This window comes from Oncorhynchus nerka, linkage group LG22 (genome assembly GCF_034236695.1).
Source record: "Oncorhynchus nerka isolate Pitt River linkage group LG22, Oner_Uvic_2.0, whole genome shotgun sequence".
Taxonomy (NCBI): Eukaryota; Metazoa; Chordata; class Actinopteri; order Salmoniformes; family Salmonidae; genus Oncorhynchus; species Oncorhynchus nerka.
Window position 1 is genome coordinate 72,437,613 of NC_088417.1, and position 16,862 is coordinate 72,454,474.

Sequence of the window (16,862 nt, forward strand, 5' to 3'; positions counted from 1 at the left end):
AATAATTGTGTTATTCTTATACTATATTTTTGTGTAACAATTGTGTAAGAGTTCATTCAATTGGGGGAGGTGAGGGGGTAAGGGGGTGGATAGGATGGTCCCCCACGATGAAAGGGGGGCATGACTGAAAAAGAAGCACTGATCTAGCTAATGATTAGCACAAATACATATGGGCAACTCCATGCTTCAGCCTATCGTTTTAGACCCCTGCGCTACAGGCAGGGGTCTAGACTGCGACCATTTAGTGACCCTTTGAATTGGCTGTGCGAGTTACATTTTTAATTGGTTGCGTCATTGCGAGTTGTAAATTGTATTTTTTGGGTGGGCGAAAACCACGATTTGATCAAACAGTATCCTACGTCTTCAAGAAAGTGCTTTGATTTCTCAATAAAGCACTGTGAATGACCTTATAAGATGATTAGTTATTTATTCTATTGCATTACGCTGCAACCAAAATGTTGGTGCGACCAAATCATTGGCTGGTGCGAACCAAATGAAAAGTTGGGAAAACGCTAGTCTGGAGCCCTGGCTACAGATTATAACAGTTATTGCTAATAACTTCAACCAATCATGTAATAACATGCCAAAATCAATGTATTTATGTATTATTTCCATTGTTTTGATGGACATGGAATAGTCCCAGAAGTGCAAAACTCATCAATCTGGCACTCCAGGCAGGCTTAAGCAAACGCTCAAAGTATTTAAACGATTTCAAATACTATCTGAACCCAGATCTGAATGGCATCAGGGCAATTGGTGTCATTTTAACCTTGCCTGAAACCTGAAGACTTGCATTAGCTCCACAAGCTAACTCCGTGGGTTAGTCTCAGCATAGGCGATCAGTCTTGTGCTGCGCAAAAGTAACCCGGTCAGTAACACCTGCAACCATCCAGCTCAATCCCAAAATATATTTTTTATAAAAAATATCTTGTAATAGTGTAATGAAAACGTTTGTTTTGAAGATGACATATAATTGATGTTGTATTAATGTGGTATGAAGGTTATTATGAATGATCCTGCAACATTCATGAAGGTGTTATTAATGATTTCATAAAGGGCTTATGAATTCTTTATGCCTTTGGAGTTGCCAAAACACACATACTGGTATATCCCCACACATACAAACTTAACATGTATTCAAAACACATGCATGTACAGACTCACAGGAACACATAGGCATGTGACAAAATAACACACACACACACACACATACTCAGGAAACATTTTTTTCAAAATAAAAGTATATTGTATAGTGGTAACTGTTTTTTGTTGTCACTGTACCAAACCCTATGACACACTAAACACAGAACAGTATTGGAGCAGAACAGAGTCAGCCTTGCCCTTGTAGCAGTTTACGGGCAAAGTGCCTTACTCATGGCCACCAAGGCAGTAGGCTATAGCACCTGAAAAGTATTGTAGGTGTAATTAAACGTGTCTGAGACCTAAAGATTTGCGTAAGCTCCCTGAGCTAATGCCTACACTTAAGCTTAGCAGGGTAACACAGTTTTGTGGCCTGCAGTAGACCTAGGTTAAACACCATTCTGTCCCATTGGTCCTGTGACTTGGATAGGTACAGTATTTGTGAGGAGGTGAAATGGGTGGTGGAATGTAACAAATGCTTCCGTGATTAAAGGTTTTTTGATACCTGAAGACAGAGCCAGCACTTGCCTTTTGGGGGCCCTAAGCTAAATTTTGTTGGAGACCCCCCACCTTGTGGGCAAAACATTTTATTGGCCACCCCTCTTGACGATTTTAGAGATACATTTTAAAGATACTTTCCTGCAATTCTAAACATTATTCTTAAAAAAAAAATGTTGCTTTGCCTGGGGCCGGCCCTGCCTAAAGAGGTTAAAGTAGCAGGCCAGTTTGAATCCTAGGGCTGGGGTTACTCAACATTCAAGTGTAGTTCACCAAACTACCAAACTACCTCTGTTACAGTTCTAGACCCATCTGGGCACAGACTGGATTCTAGCCCAGGTGTCTCTAACCCGGTCAACCACAAACTCTCAAGCAAAGTTACTCACCATCATACACATCCTGTTGTGTGTATGGTGTGTCAGGGATTAGGTACTGTGATAGCAAATAGACCAATTCCAGTTGAACAATGCTAAAGCCAGGACTAAATTCGGACTGTGGAAGATCCGCAATGTAGGGTTTACTTTGAATGCGATATATACAACAGGGGTAACATTGCCTTTAATTGGTGCATAGACGAAAAGGGGCGATCAGATTAAATCAGATTAAATCCCGGCCAGAGTAAATATGTATTCAAGTGTGTGTGTGTGTGTGTGGGGGGGACATTTTAGTAATTTAGCAGACACTCTTATCCAGAGCGAATTACAGTTTGTGTATTAATCTTAAGAGAGCTAGGTGGAACAACCACATATCACAGTCATAGTAAATATTTTTTTCTCAATAAAGTAGCTATCAGCAAAGTCAGTAATTAGCTAGAATTTGATGGGGGGGTGAGGGGGTGTAAGAGTTTAAGAGGTTTTTGAAAGATGGGCAGGGACTTCAGGGGGAAACTGATTCCACCATCGGGGTGCCAGAACAGAGAAGTCCTTAGACTGGCCAAGAGACCAGAGGTGGTAAAACGGAGTGCTAGGGTTGGGGTGTAGGGTTTGAGCATAGCCTAAAGGTACAGAGGGGAAGGTCCTCTTGCTGCTCCGTAGGCAAGTACCATGGTCTTTGAATGGATGCAAGCTTCGACTGGAAGCCAGTGGAGTGTGCAGAGGAGCGGGGTGACATGGGAGAACTTGGGAAGGTTGAACACCAGACGGGCTGCAGCATTCTGGATAAGTTGCAGGGGTTTGATGGCACAAGTGGTGAGCCCAGCCAGTAGCGAGTTGCAGTAGGCCAGATGGGAGATGACAATGACAAGTGCCTGAATTAGAACCTGAACCACTCCCTGTGTGAGGTAGGGTCGTACTCTAAGGATGTTTTAGAGCATGAACCTGCAGGAGTGAGTCACTGCTTTAATGTTTGAATGACAGGGTGTTGCCCAGGTTGACGCCCCAAAAAATGTTGCACTCTGGGAGGGGACACCTTGGAGTTGTCAACTGTAATGGAGAGGTCTTGGAGCAGGCAGGGCTTCCCTGGGACAGAGCAGCTCTGTCTTGTCGAGGTTAAACTTGAGGTAGTGGGCCGACATCCAAGCTGAGATACAGTGCCTTGCGAAAGTATTCGGCCCCCTTGAACTTTGCGACCTTTTGCCACATTTTAGGCTTCAAACATAAAGATATAAAACTGTATTTTTTTGTGAAGAATCAACAACAAGTGGGACACAATCATGAAGTGGAACGACATTTATTGGATATTTCAAACTTTTTTAACAAATCAAAAACAGAAAAATTGGGCGTGCAAAATTATTCAGCCCCCTTAAGTTAATACTTTGTAGCGCCACCTTTTGCTGCGATTACAGCTGTAAGTCGCTTGGGGTATGTCTCTATCAGTTTTGCACATTGAGAGACTGACATTTTTTCCCATTCCTCCTTGCAAAACAGCTCGAGCTCAGTGAGGTTGGATGGAGAGCATTTGTGAACAGCAGTTTTCAGTTCTTTCCACAGATTCTCGATTGGATTCAGGTCTGGACTTTGACTTGGCCATTCTAACACCTGGATATGTTTATTTTTGAACCATTCAATTGTAGATTTTGCTTTATGTTTTGGATCATTGTCTTGTTGGAAGACAAATATCCGTCCCAGTCTCAGGTCTTTTGCAGACTCCATCAGATTTTCTTCCAGAATGGTCCTGTATTTGGCTCCATCCATCTTCCCATCAATTTTAACCATCTTCCCTGTCCCTGCTGAAGAAAAGCAGGCCCAAACCATGATGCTGCCACCACCATGTTTGACAGTGGGGATGGTGTGTTCAGGGTGATGAGCTGTGTTGCTTTTACGCCAAACATAACGTTTTGCATTGTTGCCAAAAAGTTCAATTTTGGTTTCATCTGACCAGAGCACCTTCTTCCACATGTTTGGTGTGTCTCCCAGGTGGCTTGTGGCAAACTTTAAACAACACTTTTTATGGATATCTTTAAGAAATGGCTTTCTTCTTGCCACCCTTCCATAAAGGCCAGATTTGTGCAATATACGACTGATTGTTGTCCTATGGACAGAGTCTCCCACCTCAGCTGTAGATCTCTGCAGTTCATCCAGAGTGATCATGGGCCTCTTGGCTGCATCTCTGATCAGTCTTCTCCTTGTATGAGCTGAAAGTTTAGAGGGACGGCCAGGTCTTGGTAGATTTGCAGTGGTCTGATACTCCTTCCATTTCAATATTATCGCTTGCACAGTGCTCCTTGGGATGTTTAAAGCTTGGGAAATCTTTTTCTATCCAAATCCGGCTTTAAACTTCTTCACAACAGTATCTCGGACCTGCCTGGTGTGTTCCTTGTTCTTCATGATGCTCTCTGCGCTTTTAACGGACCTCTGAGACTATCACAGTGCAGGTGCATTTATACGGAGACTTGATTACACACAGGTGGATTGTATTTATCATCATTAGTCATTTAGGTCAACATTGGATCATTCAGAGATCCTCGCTGAACTTCTGGAGAGAGTTTGCTGCACTGAAAGTAAAGGGGCTGAATAATTTTGCACGCCCAATTTTTCAGTTTTTGATTTGTTAAAAAAGTTTGAAATATCCAATAAATGTCGTTCCACTTCATGATTGTGTCCCACTTGTTGTTGATTCTTCAGAAAAAAATACAGTTTTATATCTTTATGTTTGAAGCCTGAAATGTGGCAAAAGGTCGCAAAGTTCAAGGGGGCCGAATACTTTCGCAAGGCACTGTATCTGCCAGGCATGCAGAGATGCATGTCACCACCTGGGTGTCAGAAGGCGGGAAGGAGAAAACTAATTGAGTGTCATCTGCATAGCAATGATTGGAGAGACCATGTGAGGATATGACAGAGCCAAGTGACTTGGTGTATAGAAGGGGAGAGGGCCTAGATAAGATGCAGGGATTTGCATTTAAATCTTGGTGGGAATAAATAAATAAATAAATAAATAGGATGCATGCCATCAAAGCCTCTACACAACACAACACAAAACAATACATTAATTGCACTATAACGGTGACAAACGGTGTCCACAAATTGTTAGGGCCTACATAAAGCTGTCCCAACAGCAGTCCCAACATCTTACCAATGCTACACCTGGCTATCAGAGGAGCCTTGTCTGGCAGCAATACAGTTCATTCAGCCACATTTACTATCGTTTTCAAAAACATAGCTGATATGGCTGACTTGCTTCAATAAATGTGGTTTCTAATGGCAATTGAAATATACAAACTATGGCATAAGGGGACGACAAGTGGATAAGAGGCAATCCGTAATTTCTAGGATGGACGTAGTCAATATAACTATTTGTTTAGCACTTTTGAAATGTACAGCGACAGAATTCAGAACATGCAAGGTTATGACATTTACATTTTTAGTTAAAGCAGGGTGTTGGTGAACTGGTAGAGTTGACCAACAGTCTAAAGTAATACAGAATTTCACGCCCTGATCTGTTTCACCTGTCTTTGTTATTGTCTCCACCCACCTCCAGGTGTCACCCGTTTTCCCCTTTAGTCCCTGAGTATTTATTCAGGTGTTCCCTGTTTGTCTGTTGGCAGTTTGCCTTGTCAAGTCAACCAGTGTGTTTTTCTGTGCGCCTGCTTTTTCTTATCGCTTTTTTGCTAATCCTCCCCCTTTTTTTTTTTTTTTAATCCTTTCCTGCCTTGACTCTGAACCCGCCTACCTGACCATTTTGCCTGCCCTGACCTCGAGCCTGCCTGCCACTCTGTACCTCCTGGACTGCATCTGGGTCTCGCCCTGTGCCTTTATACAGAAATTATTGGTATTTCAGTTGGTTGGGATATATTGACCAAATTATCAGGAAAGCTTTGGGTGCATTTCCTTTCAGAATTCACCAGAAACAACCATTCCACACCCATTTTCTCTTCTTTTTTTGTATAAAGAAATCTTGGACCTCCCTAGGTGTTGAACCCCCCCACTCTGCAAGATAAAGTTAACCCCTTGCCTACGGTTTACACTAGTTACCACAGCCACAAAGTCTACATTGGCTATATAGTAAAAGATCATGAAAACAAAAATTAGCTTTTTGGTCTTGATTTAAGGTTATGGTTAGGCATTAGGTTAGCAGTGTGGTTAAGGTAAGGGATTGTGTTAGGGTTAGGCTTAAATCCGATTTTAAGATAAACTTGGGTTTATGACTTTGTGGCTGTGGTAACTAGTGGCGACCCTAGGCTACAGTTGACAGGGCACGGATTGTCACCTTCCTCTGTTCTTCAATCTTCAGTGATGCGCGTGGAGGAGTCTGTGCGGCTCGGATAGGTCCAGTCTTCGCTGGTAAACTATGAAATTGATTCAGACTACATTTTGTATTTCCAAGGTCTAACCAAAGACAGTACAGTATGAAAGATAGGCTAAAACTGCTTCTCCAATAGATCCCAGATCATACTTGTCGGCGACGTCATGGCAACGTTGGTTAGAAAGTTTATGTGTAGAACACGTCATCGGGTCGTCTCGCGCCAAACTGCGCATGTGTATGTCATCAAATCAAATGCACTCCTTTGATATAAAGTTGTTTTAACGAAAATGAAAACGTGTCAGTTTGTCACTTTCACAAGGTTGGCGTAATAGCATGTTCAACTACTTAAGACATTGACTCGAATCTAGATTGTGCCTTTAGCTTTCGAGAAAATTAACAACTAATATTTTTTCACTTTTCTCATTGACTTCTCAAAACCCGGCCTGCGTTCCCGGAAGGCTTGCGATGTTGCGTCTCTGGGTTTAGAAACGCTGTGGTCTAACCTTCGGCGGTCTCTTTAACTACGACCAGTGAGAACATGGAAGTAGGAGCAGGGTTGCCATGTCGCCGTTTTCCTAAAATTGGGCTACTTTGAAAACGATGCCGCGGGAGAAAACATTTGTCGCGGGTTGCTGGTTTTTCTTAGCCAACTTATGCTTGATCCGAAAATGTGGTCGTAGGCGCCTATTTTAATTTTATTTTAATTTCACCTTTATTTAACCAGGTAGGCTAGTTGAGAACAAGTTCTCATTTGCAACTGAGACCAGGCCAAGATAAATCATAGCAGTGTGAACAGACACATGGAGTAAACAATTAACAAGTCAATAACACAGTAGAAAAAAAAGAGATAGTGTGACGCAATTGAGCTCAGTACTGCATCACCATGCTCAGCCTAAATTTTGTAAAAATGTGGAGGGCTCCCTATGGCTCTGCGTTGGCATGATCGGTTGACCGTAGGAGGGGTCGGGAGGTCCTGTATGAAAACAGTGACTTCCTTAATTAACAACTTCCATCACAATAGCTCTGCACTACTCCTTTAAGAGCAGGAGGTATGAATGCCCTGCCTTCGACAGAGGCGGTATCACTGTTCATGCTGCACGGCCAATGCAGACGGCAGATTGACCATGTAGCGCCTTTAAATTTCACCGCGGCCACCATGGCATTTCTCTTAAATAAATCTAAGTTATTCACTGTGACATGCTGCTGCTGACTATCAGGCAGTGAGCAGGCTGTTACCGAGGGAGTGGTGGGAAGGGGCAGGCCGGGAGTTTATGCGTGTGTGTTGAGAGCACTGGTTGAGAGAGTACTGCAGCAGACAGCTGAGTCACGGAGACCAGCTCACAAGTCGTGACATTTTTTTTTACCAGTTGTATGTAGGCTATTTATATTGTTCACTATGGACACATATTACCAACCCTTTTTATTTAAAAGATATTAACGCGCTAGAACTGATATAAAGGCGACAAAGCACTGGAAAACGACATTCAGCATACTAGAGCGCTTTAAGATACATTTGCTCAGAGGTAGCTTAATAAAGTAAACTGCATTATAATGTCGACTTGCCTATTGAAATAGCAAGTCAATCTCGCAAGTAGGCCATTTAGAACGGGTTGTACTCTTAAGGATCTGCCCCTTTTTTCCATTTTCGCCTAAAATTACATCTGAAATGACACCAAAATCAGACTGCCTGTAGCTCAGACCCTGAAGCAAGGAGATGCATATTCTTGGTACCATTTGAAACGAAACCATTTTTTAAGTTTGTGGAAATGTATAAGGAATGAAGGACAATATAACACAATAGATATGGTAAAAGATAATACAAAGAAAAAACCAACCGTTCTTTTGTAATTTTTTGTACCATCATTTTGAAATGCAAGCGAAAGGCCATAATGTATTGTTCCAGCCCAGGTGCAATTTAGATTTTGGCCACTAGATGACAGCAGTGTATGTGCAAAGTTTTAGACTGATCCAATGAAACATTGTAATTCTGTAAAAAAAAAAGAATCAAGACTGCCCGAATGTGCCTAATTTGTTTATTAATAACTTTTCCTGTTCACAATTGTGCACTTTCCTCAAACAATAGCATGGTATTATTTCACCGTAAAAGCTACTGTAAATTGGACAGTGCAGTTAGGTTAACAAGAATTGAAGCTTTCTGCCAATATAAGATATGTCTATGTCCTGGGAAATGTTCTTGCTACTTACAAGTTCATGCAAATCACATTAGGCTACGTTAGCTCAACCATCCCGTGGAAGGGACACCGATTCCGAAGAAGTAAAACATTAACATCTGGCACATGATAATGGCACCATTGCCAGAATAACTTAGCATTTGTTTTTTGAAGTGTTTCTTGCACAGAGATTGAGGTTCTCTGTCCAACTTTCAAAACATGTCTTTTTACTGCTCTAATTACATTGGTAACCCATTTATAATATCAATAAGGCACCTCAGGAGTTTGTGGTAGGCCTATATATAGTGCATTCAGAATATTTTCAGACCTTGTCTTTTTACAAAATGTGTTACGTTACAGCCTTATTCAAAAATGTATTTTAAAAAAATCCCTTATCAATCTACACATAACCCATAATGACAAAGCAAAAACAGTTTTTTTGAAATGTTTGTAAATCTATATTTTTTTTAAAACTAAAATATTATATTTACATAACTATTCAGACCCTTTACTCAGTACTTTGTTGAAGCATCTTTGACAGCGATTACAGCCTTGAGTCTTCTTGAGTATGACGCTACAAGCTTGGCACATCTGTATTTGGGGCGTTTCTCCCATTCTTCTCTGCAGATCCTCTCAAGCTGATGGGGAGCGTCACTGCACAACTATTATCATATCTCTCCAGAGATATTTGATTGGGTTCAATTCCGGGCTCTGGTTGGGCCACTCAAGGACATTCAGAGACTACTCCAGAAGCCACTCCTGCGTTGTCTTGGTCGTTGTCCTGTTGGAAGGTGAACCTTCGCCCCAGTCCGTGGTCCTGAGCGCTCTGGAGAAGGTTTTCATCAAGGATCTCACTGTACTTTCCTCTATTCATCCTTCCCTCGATCCTGACTAGTCTCTCAGTCCCTGGCGCTGAAAAATATATCCACAGCATGATGCTGCCACCACCATGCTTCACCGTAGGGATGGTGCTAGGTTTCCTCCAGATGTGACGCTTGGCATTCAGGCCAAAGAGTTCAATCTTGGTTTTATCAGATCAGATAATCTTGTTTCTTATGGTCTGAGTCCTTTAGGTGCTGTCGCGCTTTTTACTGAGGAGAGGCTTCCAACTGGCCATTCTACCATAAAGGCCTGATTGGTGGAGTGCAGCAGAGTTGGTTGTCCTTCTGGAAGTTTCTCCCATCTCCACAGAGGAACTCTGGAGCTCTGTCAGAGTGACCATCGGGCTCTTGGTCACCTCCCTGAGCAAGGCCCTTCTCCCCCGATTGCTCAGTTTTGCCAGGCAGCCAGCTCTAGGAAGAGTCTTGGAGATTCCAACCTTCTTCCATTTAAGTGTGATGGAGGCCAGTGTGTTCTTTGGGACCTTCAATGCTGCAGACATTTTTTGCTACCCTTCCTGAGATCTGTGCCTCGACACAATCCTGTCTTGGGGCTCAATTTCTTCGACCTCGTGGCTTGGTTTTTGCTCTGTAATGTAGCAAAATGTGGGAAAAGGGAAGGGGTCTGAATACTTTCTGAATGCACTGTACCACGGCTAAGGGCTGTGTCCTTGTTTCAGACATAAGGAAGTGGATGGCTGCAAACTTTCGACTTTTAAACTCGGACAAAACAGAGATGCTTGTTCTAGGTCCCAAGAAACAAAGATATCTTCTGTTGCATCTGACAATTAATCTTAATGGTTGTACAGTCGTCTCAAATAAAACTGTGAAGGACCTCGGCGTTACTCTGGACCCTGATCTCTCTTTTGAAGAACATATCAAGACCATTTCAAGGACAGCTTTTTTCCATCTACGTAACATTGCAAAAATCAGAAACTTTCTGTCCAAAAATGATGCAGAAAAATGAATCCATGCTTTTGTCACTTCTAGGTTAGACTACTGCAATGCTCTACTTTCCGGCTACCCGGATAAAGCACTAAATAAACTTCAGTTGGTGCTAAATACGGCTGCTAGAATCCTGACTAGAACCAAAAAATTTGATCATATTACTCCAGTGCTAGCCTCTCTACACTGGCTTCCTGTCAAAGCAAGGGCTGATTTCAAGGTTTTACTGCTAACCTACAAAGCATTACATGGGCTTGCTCCTACCTATCTCTCTGATTTGGTCCTGCCGTACATACCTACACGTACGCTACGGTCACAAGACGCAGGCCTCCTAATTGTCCCTAGAATTTCTAAGCAAACAGCTGGAGGCAGGGCTTTCTCCTATAGAGCTCCATTTTTATGGAACGGTCTGCCTACCCATGTCAGAGACGCAAACTCGGTCTCAACCTTTAAGTCTTTACTGAAGACTCATCTCTTCAGTGGGTCATATGATTGAGTGTAGTCTGGCCCAGGAGTGGGAAGGTGAACGGAAAGGCTCTGGAGCAACGAACCGCCCTTGCTGTCTCTGCCTGGCCGGTTCCCCTATTTCCACTGGGATTCTCTGCCTCTAACCCTATTGCAGGGGCTGAGTCACTGGCTTACTGGGGCTCTCTCATGCCGTCCCTGGAAGAGGTGCGTCACCTGAGTGGGTTGATTCACTGTTGTGGTCATCCTGTCTGGGTTGGCGCCCCCCCTTGGGTTGTGCCATGGCGGAGATCTTTGTGGGCTATACTCAGCCTTGTCTCAGGATGGTAAGTTGGTGGTTGAAGATATCCCTCTAGTGGTGTGGGGGCTGTGCTTTGGCAAAGTGGGTGGGGTTATATCCTTCCTGTTTGGCCCTGACTGGGGGTGTCCTCGGATGGGGCCACAGTGTCTCCTGACCCCTCCTGTCTCATCCTCCAGTATTTATGCTGCAGTAGTTTATGTGTCGGGGGGCTAGGGTCAGTTTGTTATATCTGGAGTACTTCTCCTGTCCTATTCGGTGTCCTGTGTGAATCTAAGTGTGCGTTCTCTAATTCTCTCCTTCTCTCTTTCTTTCTACCTGAAATGACTCCTTGCTGTTCCCAGTCCACCTGGCCGTGCTGCTGCTCCAGACCAGATTACTATTTTGATGGAAAACCAAATTTAGCTTCTTAGCCTATGTCGTTAGAAATTACTTAGATTTCCTTCTTAAAATGCTTGACAACCTTATGGATAAAGGGTTCATAAAATAAATGTGGCAGCTCCTCTCTTGCTGCGAAAACAAAATGTTGGGCTAGTTTTCAGGCTTCGTGAGTGGGTTTTGATAGATCATTGAGCTAGAAATTTCAACTGGACTTGGCAACCCTGAGTAGGAGGTATCTTTGAAAGTGAACGTAGCCTATTACAGTTTCGTCTTTGTTGGACCTAAATCTTTGTACGGCCTTATCTCTAGTCTAGACAAATATGTAGAATTTGAACTGTGACACTTGAGTTATTATTTTTGTCCCTAGTGTTGTGTTATGTATATTTTGAATGAATAAATATGATGTTTTAGTCAATTGAATCGGCTTAAGTGAGACACAAAGTGCATTTAGTAGCAGAGAGGTTTCCAAACAAGCTCACCTGAAACAGAAAACGTCGGTATTTCTGAATTTCTTCATGGTAAGAGAGGCCTACACGCAAGTGGCAACAAGTCTGTCATTTACATGCATTTCATCTATCGTCAATATTTAACCTTCATCTACAGGTGTGTGTTTTTTTTTTTTTTACATCCACAGGTGTGTGCTGTCTGGCACTGGTCAAGTAGCCATTGACTTCAGACTTTGAACTGTGACCCTGAACCTGTACTCCTGAGGTTCTCCAGGATGGTAGGGTGAGGGGCTGACATGATGGAATATGACTGAGGGGGCACAATATCAGATGTCACTTTTCCATTTGGAGAGGGGGTGTCTGGCTGAGGAAGAAGTAGTATCTCTGTGTCTGATGAGGGAGAGGAGGCTTTCTATGTGCCTGAAAAGAGACCCTCCCTGAACCTGGGCAATGGCCTGAGACCCATGTACACGGCGCATATCACGTATCCACAGTAATGTTTCCTGTTTGATGATCCTTTCATCATCCATCCTCAATCATTGATATTTGGTGTGTGTTTAGTAGGCATGATGTGAAAAGGGCTCGATCATTGTCCATGTGATGTTCTATGTACAGAGTCCAGCAGCAAAGAACAGAGTCTTACTCCAGCTGCTACTCTGTGGACAGTTGACTGTGAGACCAGAAACAGGAAGTAAGAACAGTCCTCCATGTTTGATCAGTCACAGACAGGATGCAAACTATGTTTAAGTGTGTTTTTATGGTGTAATTATGTATATATTTATGTGAGTATTTGTTCCTGGGTTTAGTGGGAATATAATGTGGATGTATGTCCATTTGTTTACAAAATGGTCATATCTATGTTTAGGCTCATGCACCAGTATGTGTAGTAGTTTCATCTCCCACTACCTCTCTAGGTCTCAAAGTTTCTTGCAGTGGAACTTCCTCCAAGACCAGAGCTGATCAAAAACCCAGATGAGAAGAGGCACCCAGCCCTGACTGTAGACTTCACCTTCAAGGTAGGCTGATGTACTGTATGTTCAGGCACAAATGTCAACAAGAATTGAGTTGATGAGTTAGAGAATTGCTCTTCTTTTCTCTTCTTTTTATTTCATTCTGTGGTTCCCAGGCCACCAGGAAGACACTGGGGAAGGATGATCTGAGGAAGTTTAAGATCATGCTGTGGAAGCGTTACCCAGAGTTGTTGTTCAGTGCGCTCCCCAGGGCATGGACATGGTGACTTGGTGGACAGGCTGCTGGAGTATTATGACCTAGAGGTGGCCCTGCAGCTCACCAAGGCCCTGTCGAAGGACATGGGCCTCAAGCGCCTGGCTGACTTCCCCAGGGACATTTGCAAAAGAAGTATGCACATCTTCTTTATTTTATTTGATGAATGTAATATACACTGAGCAAAAATATCAACGCAACATGTAAAGTGTTGGTGTCATGTTTCATAAGCTGAAATAAAAGATCCCAGAAATGTTCCATACGCAAAAAAAAAAGCTTATTTCTCTCAGATATTGTACACAAATTGTTTTTTTTTGCCTTTGCCAAGATAATCCATCCACCTGACAAGTGTCGCATATCAAGAAGCTGAATGAACAGCATGAACTGCATGATCATCACACAGGTGCACTTTGTGCTGTGGACCATAAAAGGCACAACATAATGCCACAGATGTCTCAAGTTGAGGGAGCGGGCAATTGGCATGCTGACTGCAGAAATATCCACCAGAGCTGTGGCCAGAGAATTTAATGTTTATTTATCTACCATAAACCGCCTCCAACGTCATTTTAGAGAATTTGGCTGTACGTCCAACCGGCCTCACAACCGCAGACACCTTGTATGGCATCCTGTGGGCGAGCGATTTGTGGTTGTCAACATTCTGAACAGAGTGCCCCATGGTGGAAGTGGGGTTGTGGTATGGGCAGGCATAAGCTACGGACAACGAACACAATTACATTTTATCGATGGCAATTTGAATGCCCAGAGATACCGTGACGAGATCCTGAAGCCCATTGTTGTGCCATTCATCCGCCGCCATCACATGTTTGAGCATGATAATGCACGGCCCCATGTCATAAGGATCTGTACACCCTTCCTGGAAGCTGAAAATGTCCCAGTTCTTCCATGGCCTGCATACTCACCAGACATGTCACCTATTGAGCATGTTTGGGATGCTCTGGGTTGACGTCTACGACAGTGTGTTCCAGTTCCCGCTAATATCCAGCGACTTCGCACAGCCATCGAAGAGGAGAGGGACAACATTCCACAGGCCACAATCAACAGCCGGATCACCTCTATGCAAAGGAGATGTGTCGTGCTGCATGAGGAACATTTTGGTCACACCAGATACTGACTGGTTTTCTGATCCACGCCTCTACCTTTTTTTACGGTATCTGTGACCAACAGCGTATAACATGCGTATTTGAAATGGCCAATGAACAGGAGAAATATACTAGATTGTGCCTTTATTCTCCTTTCCCCCTATTTTCTCTGTGCAGATGAGGTGCATTATGAGCTGAGACGCACTCTGCTGAAGAAGTAGAGCAGTATGCACGAGGGCTTTGCCCAGCAGGGAGAGCATAAGGCCTTTGACAGTATCTATAATGATCTCTAATTAACAGACGAAGGCAACGCTGGGCCTAATATCCAGCATGATGTCCGAAGGATTGACAAGTTTTCCACCAATCACAAGGAGAAGCTGATCACCTGCAGGCAAATATTTGACCCCAATATGATCTATGAGAAGCATGTCAGGTCTGTAGTCACCAATGGCATCGCCGGGGTGGGGAAGTCTGTGGCTGTGCAGAAGTTCATTATGGACTGGGCTGGGAGCGGAAGCACAAGCATGTCTACTTCCTGTTCCCACTGCCCTTCAAAGAGCTCAACCTCATGCTGGACCTAAAGACCTGCCTCCTGGAGATCATCCACGCCCTCTACCCTGAGACCAAGGTGCTGCCCACATTCGAGTGCGGCGACGGCAAGGTCATGTTCGTCTGTGACGGGCTGGACGGGTATGCACATCCCCTGGACTTTCACCGCACAGACTTGGTGTGATAGCACCGAGCTGACCATGATGCATGTGGTGCTGACCAACCTGATCAGGGGCAACCTGCTCCCCTCCTCCTTCTGGATCATCTCCCGCCCACTCACCTCCAGTCTCCTGCCCCCAGAAGCTGTGTACCAGGTGTTGGAGGTGCTTGGCTTCACTGACGAACAAAAGGAGTACTTCAGGAGGAGATTTGAGGACCTGGCGCAAGCTGATATGGTGATCGCCTACCTGACCACCTGCAGGACCCTCCACATCATGTGCCATCCCATCCGCCCATGTTCTGCTGGGTGGTATGCGGACTATTCCAGCTCACGTTCAGGGAGAAGGGGCCGGATGTAGAGCTGCCCAAGGGGCTGACCCTGATGTGCGTGGCGCCAGGGGCTCGGCCTCTCACACCCCAGAAGAGGAGAGGGACTTTCTGATGAAGCTGGGCAAGCTGGCCTTCACAATGCTCGAGAAGAACCAGATGGTCATTGGCAAGGCCACCTGGAATGACTGTGGGTTGGAGGTCGCTGAGGCTGTCACTAAGAGTGGCCTGTGCATTGAGTTCCTGATCGAGCAGTTTGTCATGTACCAGGAGAAGGTCCAGACCTTCATCCACCCCACCATCCAGGAATACCCGGCTGTCCTCTACGTGTTCCTCATCTGGAGGTGCACAGGGAAGAACATCCTGGAGCAGCCGCTGAAAAGCATGTTCTCACTCATGTTCAAGAACCCCAGTCTGCAGTGCCATAGAGAGAGGCCTGCAGAGCCCCGATGGAAACCTGGACGTCTACCTGCACTTCCTCTTGAGCATGGCCCTCAATAAGAGCAAGTGCTCGTCAGTCTCTGAGGACAGCCTCCATCATCAAAAAGAAGATCAAAGAAAACCATCACCCTGACAGAACGCCAACCTGCAGTGCTGTCTCTCCCGGCGCCGACAGAGATGGCCGCCTCGCTTCGCGTTCCTAGGAAACTATGCAGTTTTTTGTTTTTTTACGTGTTATTTCTTACATTAGTACCCCAGGTCATCTTAGGTTTCATTACATACAGTCGAGAAGAACTACTGAATATAAGATCAGCGTCAACGACCAAGAATATGTTTTCCGCGACGCGGATCCTGTGTTCTGCCTTACAAACAGGACAACGGAATGGATCGCATGCAGCGACCCAAGAAAACGACTCCGAAAAAGAGGGAAACGTAGCGGTCTTCTGGTCAGACTCCGGACAAGGGCACATCGGGCACCACTCCCCAGCATTCTTCTTGCCAATGTCCAGTCTCTTGACAACAAGGTTGATGAAATCCGAGCAAGGGTAGCATTCCAGAGGGACATCAGAGACTGCAATGTTCTCTGCTTCACGGAAACATGGCTTACTGGGAAGACGCTATCCGATGCGGTGCAGCCAACGGGTTTCTCCACGCATCGTGCCGACAGAAACAAACATCTTTCTGGTAAGAAGAGCGGCGGGGGCGTATGCCTCATGACTAACGAGACATGGTGTGATGAAGGAAACATACAGGAACTCAAATCCTTCTGTTCACCTGATTTAGAATTCCTCACAATCAAATGTAGACCGCATTATCTTCCAAGAGAATTCTCTTCGATTATAATCACAGCCGTATATATCCCCCAAGCAGACACATCGATGGCTCTGAACGAACTTTATTTAACTCTTTGCAAACTGGAAACCATTTATCCAGAGGCTGCATTCATTGTAGCTGGGGATTTTAACAAAGCTAATCTGAAAACAAGACTCCCTAAATTTTATCAGCATATCGATTGCGCAACCAGGGGTGGTAAAACCTTGGATCATTGTTACTCTAACTTCCGCGACGCATATAAGGCCCTGCCCCGCCCCCTTTCGGAAAAGCTGACCACGACTCCATTTTGTTGATCCCTGCCTACAGGCAGAAACTTAAACAAGAGG

At 44.3% G+C, this 16,862-nt stretch overlaps 1 pseudogene; it reads left to right on the forward strand.

Moving 5' to 3' along the window:
• The first annotated feature begins 2,692 nt into the window (after positions 1 to 2,692).
• Positions 2,693 to 15,835, forward strand: LOC115104693 (protein NLRC3-like; annotated as a pseudogene).
• The last annotated feature ends 1,027 nt before the right edge of the window (positions 15,836 to 16,862 follow it).